Genomic DNA, 12,179 nt, shown 5'->3' on the forward strand with positions numbered 1-12,179 from the left:
AGTGATGCTTTGCAATTGCGAAGCAATGAAAACGCTGCAAAGCATCGCTTTGCAACTGCAAAGTGTCACTTCGTAATTTCAAAGCATCACTTTGTAATTGCAAAGCAAATGCTTCGTAGTTACAAAGGAGCAAAATACTTCGCAGGAATTTAACAGTGTCCGTTTTCTTGTTCCCCTCATTCTTCTGCATTTCAGCTTTACCAGAATGCTTTCTTGTGCAATGTGTCGACACTTCTTGACACTTTTCGACACAAGTTGCGTCGAGGAGTGGAGCGGAGAAGTGTCGAGTGAGCCGTGATTGGTCGCATCATCTAGACCCAGACCCTATAAAACTTTCTTGAGTCCGGCTTCACTTGGAGACGAAAGAATACAGGAAAAGCAAAGGTACCATGCGAAATAGTCGAAGCGGTACACAAAACAAAACTGCAAAATGTATATAAAGCGTGAATTTTTCTTTACACGTTCCCTAGACCCAGTTGGTCGATTTGACCCGCCGGTCACCAAAATCTGACCCATAGGAGCCGAGATTTTAACGCATTTGTTCAAAATTTAACCGAAATTGACGAAAATTTCAAAATTGTCGTACAGAGGCATTCCGGGACACTTGTCCGGATAATTTCTGGGAGAGAAAACGATTAAAACAACATTCAAGTACCTACGACCTCCCACTTAGGCCCTAACGCCGCCATTTTGGAAAATTAGGGCCTAAATCACAAATTATTAACGTTCGCTGCAGGGGCCCGTGTTAGGTGTCGTTTCCGCATGTTGTAGTATCTCTGACGCCGAATATGAGGTCAAATGGCTTGAAATACCACTAAGGGTCCATTTTAACATTGTTCAAAATTTAACCGAAAATGACGGAAATTTCAAAATTGTCGTAGAAACGCCATCTGGGACACTGTTCGAAGCAATTTCTGCGAGAGAAAACCAATGAAACAACATCCAAGTACGTACGACCTCCCACGTAGGCCCTAGACACCGCCGTTTTGGAAAATTAGGGCCTAAATCACAAATTCTTAACGTTCACTGCAGGGGCCCGTGTTAGGTGTCGTTTCCGCATGATATAGTGTCTCTGGCGCCGAATATGAGGTACAATGGACTGAAATACCACTAGGGTCCATTTTTACATTCGAACGGTCCGTATACTAAGGGTGCAAAAGGCCTAAATTGGTGTCATGTTAGATAATCCTACATCAGGGTATTTCCCCTTGTATACAAAATACGAGAAAGCTATCACTGAAAATGTCAGAGTCAGATATCTTTCTCTCAGTAGAGCGAGATCAGTTATCTACAAAAAATCTCGCTTTCCTGAGAGCGAGATATCTGACTCTCACTCAATTTGAGTCATAATTTGCGGTCCTCACTGCGATTGGGCGAGGTCAGGAAAATCTTACTCCTCCAGAGTGAGAATTTGGTGCTTATATGACTCAAATAGGGTGAACCTTACAGTCATCGCTCTGATTGAGCGAGGCAAAATTGTCTCACTCATTTCCAGCATGACACCACACTCATATCTTCACTGGAAAAACAAAGGTGCGAATCCCTACCTTTAAAAGGCACTAAATGTTACCTTTCACTCCTTTTGCTGGCTAGCTTCATATGAGTTCCATACAAGTTTAGTGCCTTTGGCAAGGCACGAAACTTTAACGACCCAAGAAAGGCACTAAACTGCGCCCTTGACTTTCGTGCCCCGGGGAAAGGTGTTGTTTAGTGCCTTTGTTTTACCAGTGTTTTCAGTGATTGAAATACCTTTTGCACATGTGTAGCTGTGCTCTGGCCGATAAACGTGAAAATCATTAACAGTTTAAAGGTCTATTTCACGGAAGTTACTAAGAACTCTCTCAGGTTCCGGAGACTTGCCGGTGGCAAATGGTGAGTTTGATAAAGAGGCATATAACTTCTTTTAAGGAATGTATTTCCTTGGCAAAGTTATTCCCCTAGCCTGGTTTTCCCGTTCCGGACTTTTCCCCCCTTCCAACTGAACGTTCATTTTTAACAGATATATCAACACACATTAAATCAATTATTTTTTTTACCTTTGCTGTTACCTTTGCTCGAACCTTGGACCTCTGGGTTGCTGCGCCGCAATCTTGACCACTAGGTTACGGTTAGCTCACGGTTAGAGGAGCGTCAGCAACCCATGTTGTTCCTCAGCTCAAGCAGCAGCGGACCTCGCTTGGCTTTGAAGTAACAAGTCCTGACTAATATCTATTGTCTATTATATTCCCCGTTTCTTATTATTATCAGCCACATGTCATCTTTTCAATACTAGAATCCAGAAAAATTACAAGTTTTTTTTCCCCCTCCGTTGGCATGCATTGGCCTTCTACTAGCCCACGGGTGGTAAATTAATCAAGCTGTCGGTGAGAATTCCGATGTGTGGGTGCGTGAATTTACAACTTGTGGGCAAATAGAGGAGAATGCCCATGCCCATGAGTCAGGAAATCAACTTTCCAAGACGGGCTGGCAAAGTTGCAAGTCCACTGGGCGGGTAAAATTCCACTTATTTTTAATAGTGGGCTTTTCTTATTTTCGAAGTTTTTCGCGCCAAACTGTCAATATAGTGCCGACTCTTAATTGTCATAATACAGCAGTTACAGTTAATAACGCGAATAAATTGTTATTCTTTTCATTCGCACACCCACGCAGAAAGGTCGTTGATCGCGTATTACGGGAAATTACTCAAATTTAGACCTTTTGCACCCATAGGTAAAGGGACCGTTCGAATGTAAATATGGACCCTTAGTGGTATTTCAGTCCATTTAACCTCATATTCGGCGTCAGAGACGCAATAACATACGGAAACGACACCCAACACGGGCCACTACAGTGAACGTTAAAAATTTGCGATTTAGGCCCTAATTTTCCAAAATGGCGGTGTCTAGGGCCTACGTGGGAGGTCGTACGTACTTGGATGTTGTTTCATTCGTTTTCTCTCGCAGAAATTACTACGAAAAGTGTCCCAGATGGCGTTTCTACGACAATTTTGAAATTTCCGTCATTTTCGGTTAAATTTTGAACAATGTTAAAATGGACCCTTAGTGGTATTTCAAGCCATTTGACCTCATATTCGGCGTCAGAGATACTACAACATGCGGAAACGACACCTAACACGGGCCCCTGCAGCGAACGTTAATAATTTGTGATTTAGGCCCTAATTTTCCAAAATGGCGGCGTTAGGGCCTAAGTGGGAGGTCGTAGGTACTTGAATGTTGTTTTAATCGTTTTCTCTCCCAGAAATTATCCGGACAAGTGTCCCGGAATGCCTCTGTACGACAATTTTGAAATTTTCGTCAATTTCGGTTAAATTTTGAACAAATGCGTTAAAATCTCGGCTCCTATGGGTCAGATTTTGGTGACCGGCGGGTCAAATCGACCAACTGGGTCTAGGGAACGTGTAAAAAAAAATTCACGCTTTATATACATTTTGCAGTATTGTTTTGGTATTCCAGGTCGAACCGCTTCGACTAAAAGATATGTCCATAAATGTACGATTGTAATTTACCATTGCTAGTCGATGCGTACACACTAAAAGCTAATGAACTTTTTTGTGCCTAGCTTATTAAAATCTGTAAACATACTCAGCCTACGCATTTTATAATACGCCAGTATGAACAAATTTCTTCATGCTGGCGCATTCATGAGTGCTTTTAGCTTAAGTTTACAGATTTCCGTAAGCCATTAATCAAAATGTTCAGAAGATTTTACTCTGTTGTGATTGTAGATTTACAATTTTAAATTGCAATTGCACATGATCTTCCATGTAAAATGTTCCTGTACCCAGTGCTATAATTTTTCACAGTTAGGACTCAATGCCTCTAAAGGGGTGTTAAACATTAATGCCTACATTTAAAAAAAAAAAGGATCGTCAACAGAACTATAGCCAAAGTCAACGTCAGAGGTTTAACTTCATGATGACTTACACGTCACATTACATGATACTTTTTTTAAATCAGTATATACTTTCTATAGTTGAGTTTAACCCCCATGACAATATTCTTACCTGAGCAGCCACTTGCAAACATGCTGGGATATATTTTATTAGGTAAATTAGTGGAAACTCAGAAATTAGACTGTTACAGAGGGAGCTAACTTTTAAACCGTACAAGTCCAGAGGATGGGCCAAAGTATTTAGAAATCAGAATGTCAAACTGAATCAGGAAAAAAATATTTCATTAAAATTGATTGCCAGGCCTTTCAAGTTAGATATTTTTTTTGTGTATATTTCACCGACCATATGAGCCATTTTTTTCTGATCATTTGACATTATTACATAAGAGAAAAAAAAATTACTTGGTCAAAATCAAAAATTGAGTGTCACGATTTTTGCCCTTACGCCATAGAACGTCCCACCCACGTAAGTTGCATGAGAGGGGGCTCTCGAGATTGACATCAAGTAAACTGTTAGGATGATGCTAAACACCATCCTCCATTCCTCCACATCCCACTATTAGATCTTTTCAAACAGAAATACATAAAATTTAGTTTAGACACCTTCTACATGTAACAAAATTCCTTTCTGGGCCTTAAAATAAAGTTTAAGGTGAACACTAAAAAATTAACAAGAAACTGTGTGTGCGCCTTTTCAGCTTTTTGACAAAATTACCAACCAAATTAGGTAATGTTAGTTGAAACCCATGTGGTAATAAACATAAATTAGTTTCTGTTCCTCTCCCTAACTACTAAAATCATAGAGCAAATGGTCCAAACGCAAACTTAAACATTTCAGTGAAGTAACAGCAATGAAAAATCATGACTTTCAAAAAAAAGGTAATGTTGTAATCATTGTAAAAATGTATAGTCTGCTGCTAACATTATCCTTTAATAATTTTAATTTCTGTGAAATGGACTTATTTTAGTGGCAGCATATCAAAAGTAAATCAATATATCGGTCTTTCAATTTTTGGAAAATAAAGGTGCAAGTTATTATGTCCTTTCTCCGTACTTCACTGTTATTCAATTCATGTGACATCACATTCTTTTACCTGTGACACCTGTCACATGCTTACGGATGTAACTCTTTCATAATGTTTCATGTTGAAACAAATGTGACATCACGATTAGAGGAATGTAACATGTTTTACATGATCAACAATGTGGCGTAACATTACTTGAATAACTGTCAACTGAAATGCTGAAGTTTGTGTTCTGACAATTTTCTTCATCACCTAAGTAGTTCAGTGAAACAACAGAAAATTTATGTTATTTTCACAGAGGTTTTGATTTATATTACGTAATTTGTTAGTAATTTAATTTTGGAAATTACCTATAAATAAGATTTTTCTGCAATACGGCATTTCACTTTCTTTTAATCAAAAATGCTCGTCACAGCTTTTTGATATTTTTTAATGGTTACTTCAAACCTGATTTCAAGAACTAGAGGGGAATTTCGTATCATGTGCAAGGTTTCTAAACCGATTTTTATAGATATTTCTGCTAAAAGCTCTGTAGCAGGATGTATTGTAAAGGAATCGAATGTGAGGTCATTGGGGTTTAACATAATCCTTACACGTAGTATACTTGATATCAATACCGAAAACCAACTCCCATGCAACTTCAGTAGATTTCTTGAAAGGAAGTTTTAAAAAATCAGTTGAAAATGGTTAGAAATGGCCTCCCAGTCAAACGGATTTTGTCAAAATTACATCATTTTGATGTCATTGTCAAGATTTGGTCATTTTCGTTTTACATCTTGATGTCATTTTGACATTAAATGAAATCAAATGATCTTAAAATGACATCAAGATGTAAAAAAAAATGACAAAATCTTGACAATGACATCAAAATGATGTAATTTTGACAAAATTCGTTTGACTGGGGCTATAAGGTACGTACGCCAGGGCTCCGCTAGACCGGAAGTAGAAGAACAAAAATCGTCGGGCGCAGGGAGAAGCGGGGTACTGGTTGTGCCCCCGCCCATCCCCGCTCCTCCCTGTGCCCGACGATTTTTGTTCGTCTCCTTCCGGTCTTAACGAGCTTTGGAGTACCCCATTCCAGTTTTTTCAAACATCACTGTAAAAACAAAACAAAAAAATGCAAGAAGAAAAGTATACAAAATTGGCCAAACTCGAGAGGGGTGGATACTTACATACTCCGTACGAGTACACCTGGAGACGCTCGTTAAGTGCCCCCTCTTTGTGGACTCGGACTCATGCGTAACAGGCTTCGCGGGGCAGTGGGTTTTCCCAGGCCACCCAGGCTAGTGAGGGAAAGGGGCGGGTGGACTATTGAGGGAAACCAGGAAACCACATACACCGATAATCTAAGTGCAACACGCTATTTCAGAGAACTCGGAAAGAAGAACAGCACGAAAAACAAAGTGGCCCGTGATTCGTCGAACAGTTTCCCCCTGACCGACGTTGTGCTGTTATTCTTTCCCAGTTCTCTGAAATGGCTTACTGCTCAAAACTTGTAAGTGTGCCAGTGCAAGTTGAATACTTGCAAGTGTGCAACTCATTGGTTGAGCACTTCTCACTGAGTTAAACACTTGCAAGGAATGAAAGAGTTCAGGAAGGACTGCTGTTCTCCTTAGGAACCGTCAAGTGATATGCCCTAATGCAGGTTTCCATTTATAACATGTCAAATAAATGAGGTAATAGGGTATTCCAATAGACTATTCCGCTGGACCCGCTAATCGCGATACTCTCGAAAAACAAATGCACCGGAAGTCATCTAAAACCGGCTCCAGAGGCCTTATTACACCATAATATTGTGCAAACTTCATAAATAAATTCCCAGGAGAAATAATTTGTCACTTTCGAACATATTTTAGGGCTCTATGGAGGCTTAATTTCGATTTGAAATAGCCGACTTCCGGTGCATTTGTTTTTCGAGAGGTACGAGCAGAGTGGTCTATGGAGCGCGGAGCGGAAGCAAGAAGAACAAAAACGGAACGTGGAAGGGCGCCCGCGCCGTCTCCCTCTCCTCTACTAGACGGAGTGGGGGAGCGCCCGGGGTGGAGTGGGGGGCAGGCGGGGAGGAGTGTGGGCGCCTTTCCACCTTCCGTTTTTGTTCTTCTTGCTTCCGCTTCGTGCTCCATTGGAATACCCTATTTACCTGACTGAGACTGGATCCAAAGAAGAAGAGCAGTTCTTCCCGAACCCTCTCCTCCTTGGCGCTGATTGGCCGACGCAGACGAACCTTCTCCGAACCGACACTAGCGATCGACCGCCCTTGCGGCCAGTTCGACAACTACGTCGACGTCCAGTCAATCAGTGCAGTGAAAAGGGTTCGGGAAGAACTGCTGTTCTTCTCTGGATCCGGTTTGTTTCAAGTGAAATACCATATCCTCCAGGCCTACATGCTAGAATCTTATGTTATTATTTGTTCATAGCTCACTGAAATCTGTAACCAAGATCAGTTTACGCATTTTATAGTACGCCAGTAATGTTTTCTGATTTTGCTTTGTTTATTATTTTCTTCTTGTCACCGAAACTGAAATGGTCTATTTCTGAATAGGGTACTACGGGGCTCGGCTATACCGAAAGGAGAAGAATATGAATCTCCGGGCGTGGGGAGGAGCGGGGCTGGGAGAGGGCAGTACCCCGCTCCTCTCCACGCTTATACGATTTCTGATCTTCTCTTACCCGGTGTAGCCAAGCCCCGCAGTATTAAGATTTGTGTGAAACTTTGTGTGAAACGATACTGAAACAACACTTAATTATGAGGTATTCTGTAAAGAACGGGACTGGTGTGAGGTCGGGCCGACCGGTCCGCTGACTTTTGCAAGTAAATGTGGGAGAACCACTTCACTCACCGGGAAATCACGTCACAGACGGTGAGGTTGCACTACAACGAAGGTCCATTGTAAGTTTTCTTGATCTGAGATCTGGATAACTTACAATCACAATTTCTTTCCAAATGGAGCTGAGCCGGGCGGCTCACCCGAGCTGAGCTTCGGCCGCTTGCCGCTCGACTGGCGCTATAGTCGCGCTCGGTTCGGCTGGGCCGCCCGCTCAGCTCCGCTTGGAAAGAAATTGTTTTTGTGAGTGATCCAAGCATCGGATCAAGCAAGACGCCACAAACGACCCTCGTTATAGTGCCACCTTTTCAAATATTTTTGTGTTTTTCCGAAACGTGAACTGGTTCTCCCACATTAACTTGCAAAAGTCAGCGGTCCAGTCGGCCTGACCCGGTCTGACCTCACACCAGTCCGTTCTTTTAAAAATACTTCATAATTACGCATGAGCGAGTCACTTGGTATGAAGAAGAAAAGAAAAAGATGGCGGCGACCCAAAACAAAGCGACATAACCTGGTTGCGAAACCCTTCCAAATAGAGTTTTTGGAGCTGATATCGGGTATATTTCTGTTGATTGTACGACAAAAGAGATTAAAAACTAATTTGAAATACACAACTTTGAATATAAACGCAATTCCACGATGCAGCTTTGCTTTGTTTTGGGTCCGCGCTACGCTACGCCACCATCTTCTCTTTTTCTTCATACCAAGTGACTCGCTCATTGACTCAAAGTTTCGCACAAATCTGAATATTCGCCTCGCGCAACGCGCGCGCTGGCCGGTAGGGCGGCGGGTGGCGGACAGAGCATCGCTTCAGCCGCTCGCCTGGCCTTGCGGCTCCCTGCCTATACTGGCATATTAAAAAAAAATCTTTGTTGTAATACAGCCTTCTTTGTTTTACAGATACGATTCTCTGGGTGTGGTTCCGGAATGATCACGTCTGTGAGGAAATCTAACAATAGTGTATTTCGACTAACGGAGGAAGAAGGGCGGGTAGAACATAAGGGTTCCTGATAGGTCGAGAGCCTCTCGCCTCTACGTCACGCCGGTAGTGGGGGTTAGCGCTCGGCCAATCAGGAACCTTTATGTCCTAACCGCCATTCTTCTTCCTCCGGTAGTCGAAATTACACTATAGACTACCTGTCCCGTGCATATCAGAAGAACAAAAGCTGCGGAAGTGCCCTTATTTTTATCCACAAGCAAAGTAGATTTCTTCTGGATGCTAACGCTTTGAGGTATATTCCGACGGAATATAACTAGAAATGTCAACTTTCCTTGAAAATTCGCCATGTAAAGTAAAAGTTTTAATGTCACTTCTGGAGTTTTTGGTCTTCTAATACGCACGGGGCAGGTACTGTATTCAAACGTCATGATTTAACAGATCTTTAACAAATCAACATTGTTTTATTGCTGATGTTTTTACTAATAAATATATTATTTTTTTTTGAAATGTCTTTTTGGTTTGTGTCTGCAGGCTTCCGAGTACGCACATTTCAGCGGGAATCGAGTTGCATGGAAAGCTGAGCAAGTTCTGCAAGAGGACTAACTCGCCTCCATACTTCAAGACGCGGAAATTATGCCACACACTGTAAAAATACTCAACTGCATTGGTTGAGCTGCTCCCAGAGCTCCCCCCTGTCCAGCAGGTAGCACTCTTTCAAGGCGCTGTGCTAGACCCTCATCAGTATTACTCGTGATGTGAACAAACATAAACCTGCCGTGAATTTTTGCATCACCCGCGAAGATCTTTCCCAAGCGGTGGGCCAGGTACATACCCAACTCCATCAGATCCGTAGACAATTCCTTGATTGCCTCGATCATTTGGAGCAATTCTGAGTTGCTTTTGGCTGCTTCCAGAGCATCTACGGAGCTGCACACTTTCAAGTATTTAACTTGCATTTGCACACTTGCAAGTGTTAAGCAGTTTTCTGCTAATCTCAATCTGTAGTAGGTTGCCAGTGTAAACTGCAGAACTAAACGTTTGCCAGTTGTAACTGCAGAACTCTTCTTTAGTTCGCTAATTCTAACTGCTGAACTCTTAAGATTTGCACCAACAACTGGGAAAGTGTTCTTCAAGTAGAACTGTAGAACGAAAAAGTTATGCATTTAGAACTGGTGTGCTAAAGAGCTATGCAGTTACAACCAGCAAACTTTTAGTTCTGCAGTTTACACTGGCAAACTACTACACACTCGGTTTAGCAGTGTCATTTCCCCCTTCGCACACGTTATGATAAGAGCACTCATCAAATACCGGTCTACATTTACAGCGGGACGAATAAATAGGGTATTTCTCCTAACTGAAACCGGTTCAGCAGTTTATCCCTTGCCTCCTTCGCACTGATTCGCCAGTTCTAACTACAGAACTCGTTTGTTGTGCAGCAGAACTCGTTTATTCTTCAGTTCTAACTGCAGAACTCCTTTGTTCTTCAGTTCTAACTGCAGAACTCGTTTGTTCTGCAGTTCTAACTGCAGAACTCGTTTGTTCTGCAGTTCTAACTGCAGAACTCGTTTGTTCTGCAGTTCTAACTGCAGGACTCGTTTGTTCTGCAGTTCTAACTGCAGAACAGTTTTCTAGTTGCTGGTATAGATCTAAAGAGTTCTGCACTTGCAACTGGCAAACTTTGAGGGCTAGAAATTGGATAAATAGTATGAAGTATGAAGAAAGGTACTGAAAAATGGACATGTTTTAAACGAGGGGTCGTCAGCTTCGATATTCCTCCGTACACGGACTGATATTACCTCAAATAGTACACCAATATTAGCCATATTACTGGTAATATTACCTCGATATTACACATTTTTCTAGCATTATGACGGCACAGCTTGAAAATTGGCTCAATATCACTAATATTATTTGTAATATTCAATTTTCCCCCGTACGAGGCCAAGGAGAGTTGACGACCCCTCGGTTTTAAATGATCAACCCGTTATGGACGTGGGACAATGTAGACGTCTAGAAGCGGTGTTTTGCATGTAAAAAAGCAGATGATACCAATTTAAGAGTAAGCTTTGTTCTACCTTTCTCCCATATTTTTACAAAATAATTTATATGGTTTAAGAGAAACATTACGGACCACTGTAGTAAAAAGAATTGTGACCGCGCTGTATCGTCTATCACCATATTATTCGTTTTACGGTTTGTTTACAATCCGGCGTCCTCCCTGTGTTTAGTTTAAAAGCGGGGGCTCCAGCGGAGGGAGCGGGTGGGGAGGGGGGTTGGCGCGGCCCGCTCGGCTCGGGCGTGCGGCGACGGAAATCGAGCCTCAGCCTCAGCCTCAGCCTCACTATCCCCCCTAGCACAATATTTAAGATAGCTGGCCCTGCTCTCGCTTCTCTGTCCTTACCGAGAGTAAAAGCAATGACACCTTACTTAATTATTCTTATGTTTACTTATGTTTAGTCTCAGTTAAGTAAGATTTGTAAGGTATCATCTGCTAAAAACGTGCCCCGTGTTGCGTTTCCCTGCCTACCTGGTGCAGCCGCATGTCTTTCCTGTCAAAGACCACACCCTACTATGTCTTGTGTGTGGTCACACTCCTTTCTCTCCTCAACAAATTTTGATTGCTGGGTGTGCTTAACATCTCACTCCTAGTAATGTTGCTGCCTTTAACCGGTTTCAGTAATAAATATATACACTCTCAGCCCGTTACTGACACTTTGCAAATACACAATGAACTTGCTTGTACAGCAGTTATACTCACAAAATTGCACGTAATACTCACAAATTTAGTTAGTAATACTAATTAATTTGTGAGGAATTACTTAGGAAGATGATGCTTAGTACTTGCTAACAAAATAATTAGTAGTAGTAACTAAATTTGTGAGTATTACGTGCAATTTTGTGAGTATTACTGCTGTACAAGCAAGTTCATTGTGTATTTGCAAAGTGTCAGTAACGGGCTGAGAGTGTAGAAAGGCGGAAAAGTTGAGCAAAAACTACCTAACGTAAACTTTTATTTTAGAAAGTATTTGGGCCACAAGATTGCCGTACAAGTGCGAAAAACCTCTGTCTAATGGTGTGACATAAGAATTGATCAACTTTATAGTTTTAAACTTGCAGACTTAAAACTATTAAAAATTGGAACTTGAAGTGAATCTTGATTTGGGTGGGATGTCATGATGTACTTGTACTTAATTTTGTCACTTGTCTTGATTTGAGCAGCGCAAGTGTGGTTTTCAGGATACTTTAGAGTCTAGTTACAGTAGACTCTGAAAAAGCATACTCCCTTCTTGGTACATTGTTTGCAGTTCATTTGAATTTTATATGAGTCCGTACATTTTGTTATGGCCTCTTCTGCTCTAATTTCTGCTGCTTTTCTCTTAGCTGTTAAATAATCCTACATTTCTCTATGTCTTCAAAAAAAACTTAAATAACCTTCGGAAAGAATATATTTGTTGAAAAATGTAAGGACGGTCGTAATATAATTTGTTTTAACTTACT

General features: G+C 41.5%; 1 long non-coding RNA gene across 1 annotated transcript in view; it reads left to right on the forward strand.

Annotated features, from left to right (window-relative positions):
- LOC127749624 (uncharacterized) overlaps positions 1–9,930 on the forward strand; it is a 10,767-nt gene extending 837 nt beyond the window's left edge. Inside the window, exon 2 of the long non-coding RNA XR_008011242.1 lies at positions 9,213–9,930. This is a non-coding gene — a long non-coding RNA (uncharacterized LOC127749624). The remainder of the gene's footprint in view (positions 1–9,212) is intronic.
- Positions 9,931–12,179: the final 2,249 nt, after the last annotated feature.

The sequence above is a fragment of the Frankliniella occidentalis genome, unplaced genomic scaffold (genome assembly GCF_000697945.3).
Source record: "Frankliniella occidentalis isolate FOCC.00 unplaced genomic scaffold, Focc_3.1 Scaffold70, whole genome shotgun sequence".
Lineage (NCBI taxonomy): Eukaryota > Metazoa > Arthropoda > Insecta > Thysanoptera > Thripidae > Frankliniella > Frankliniella occidentalis.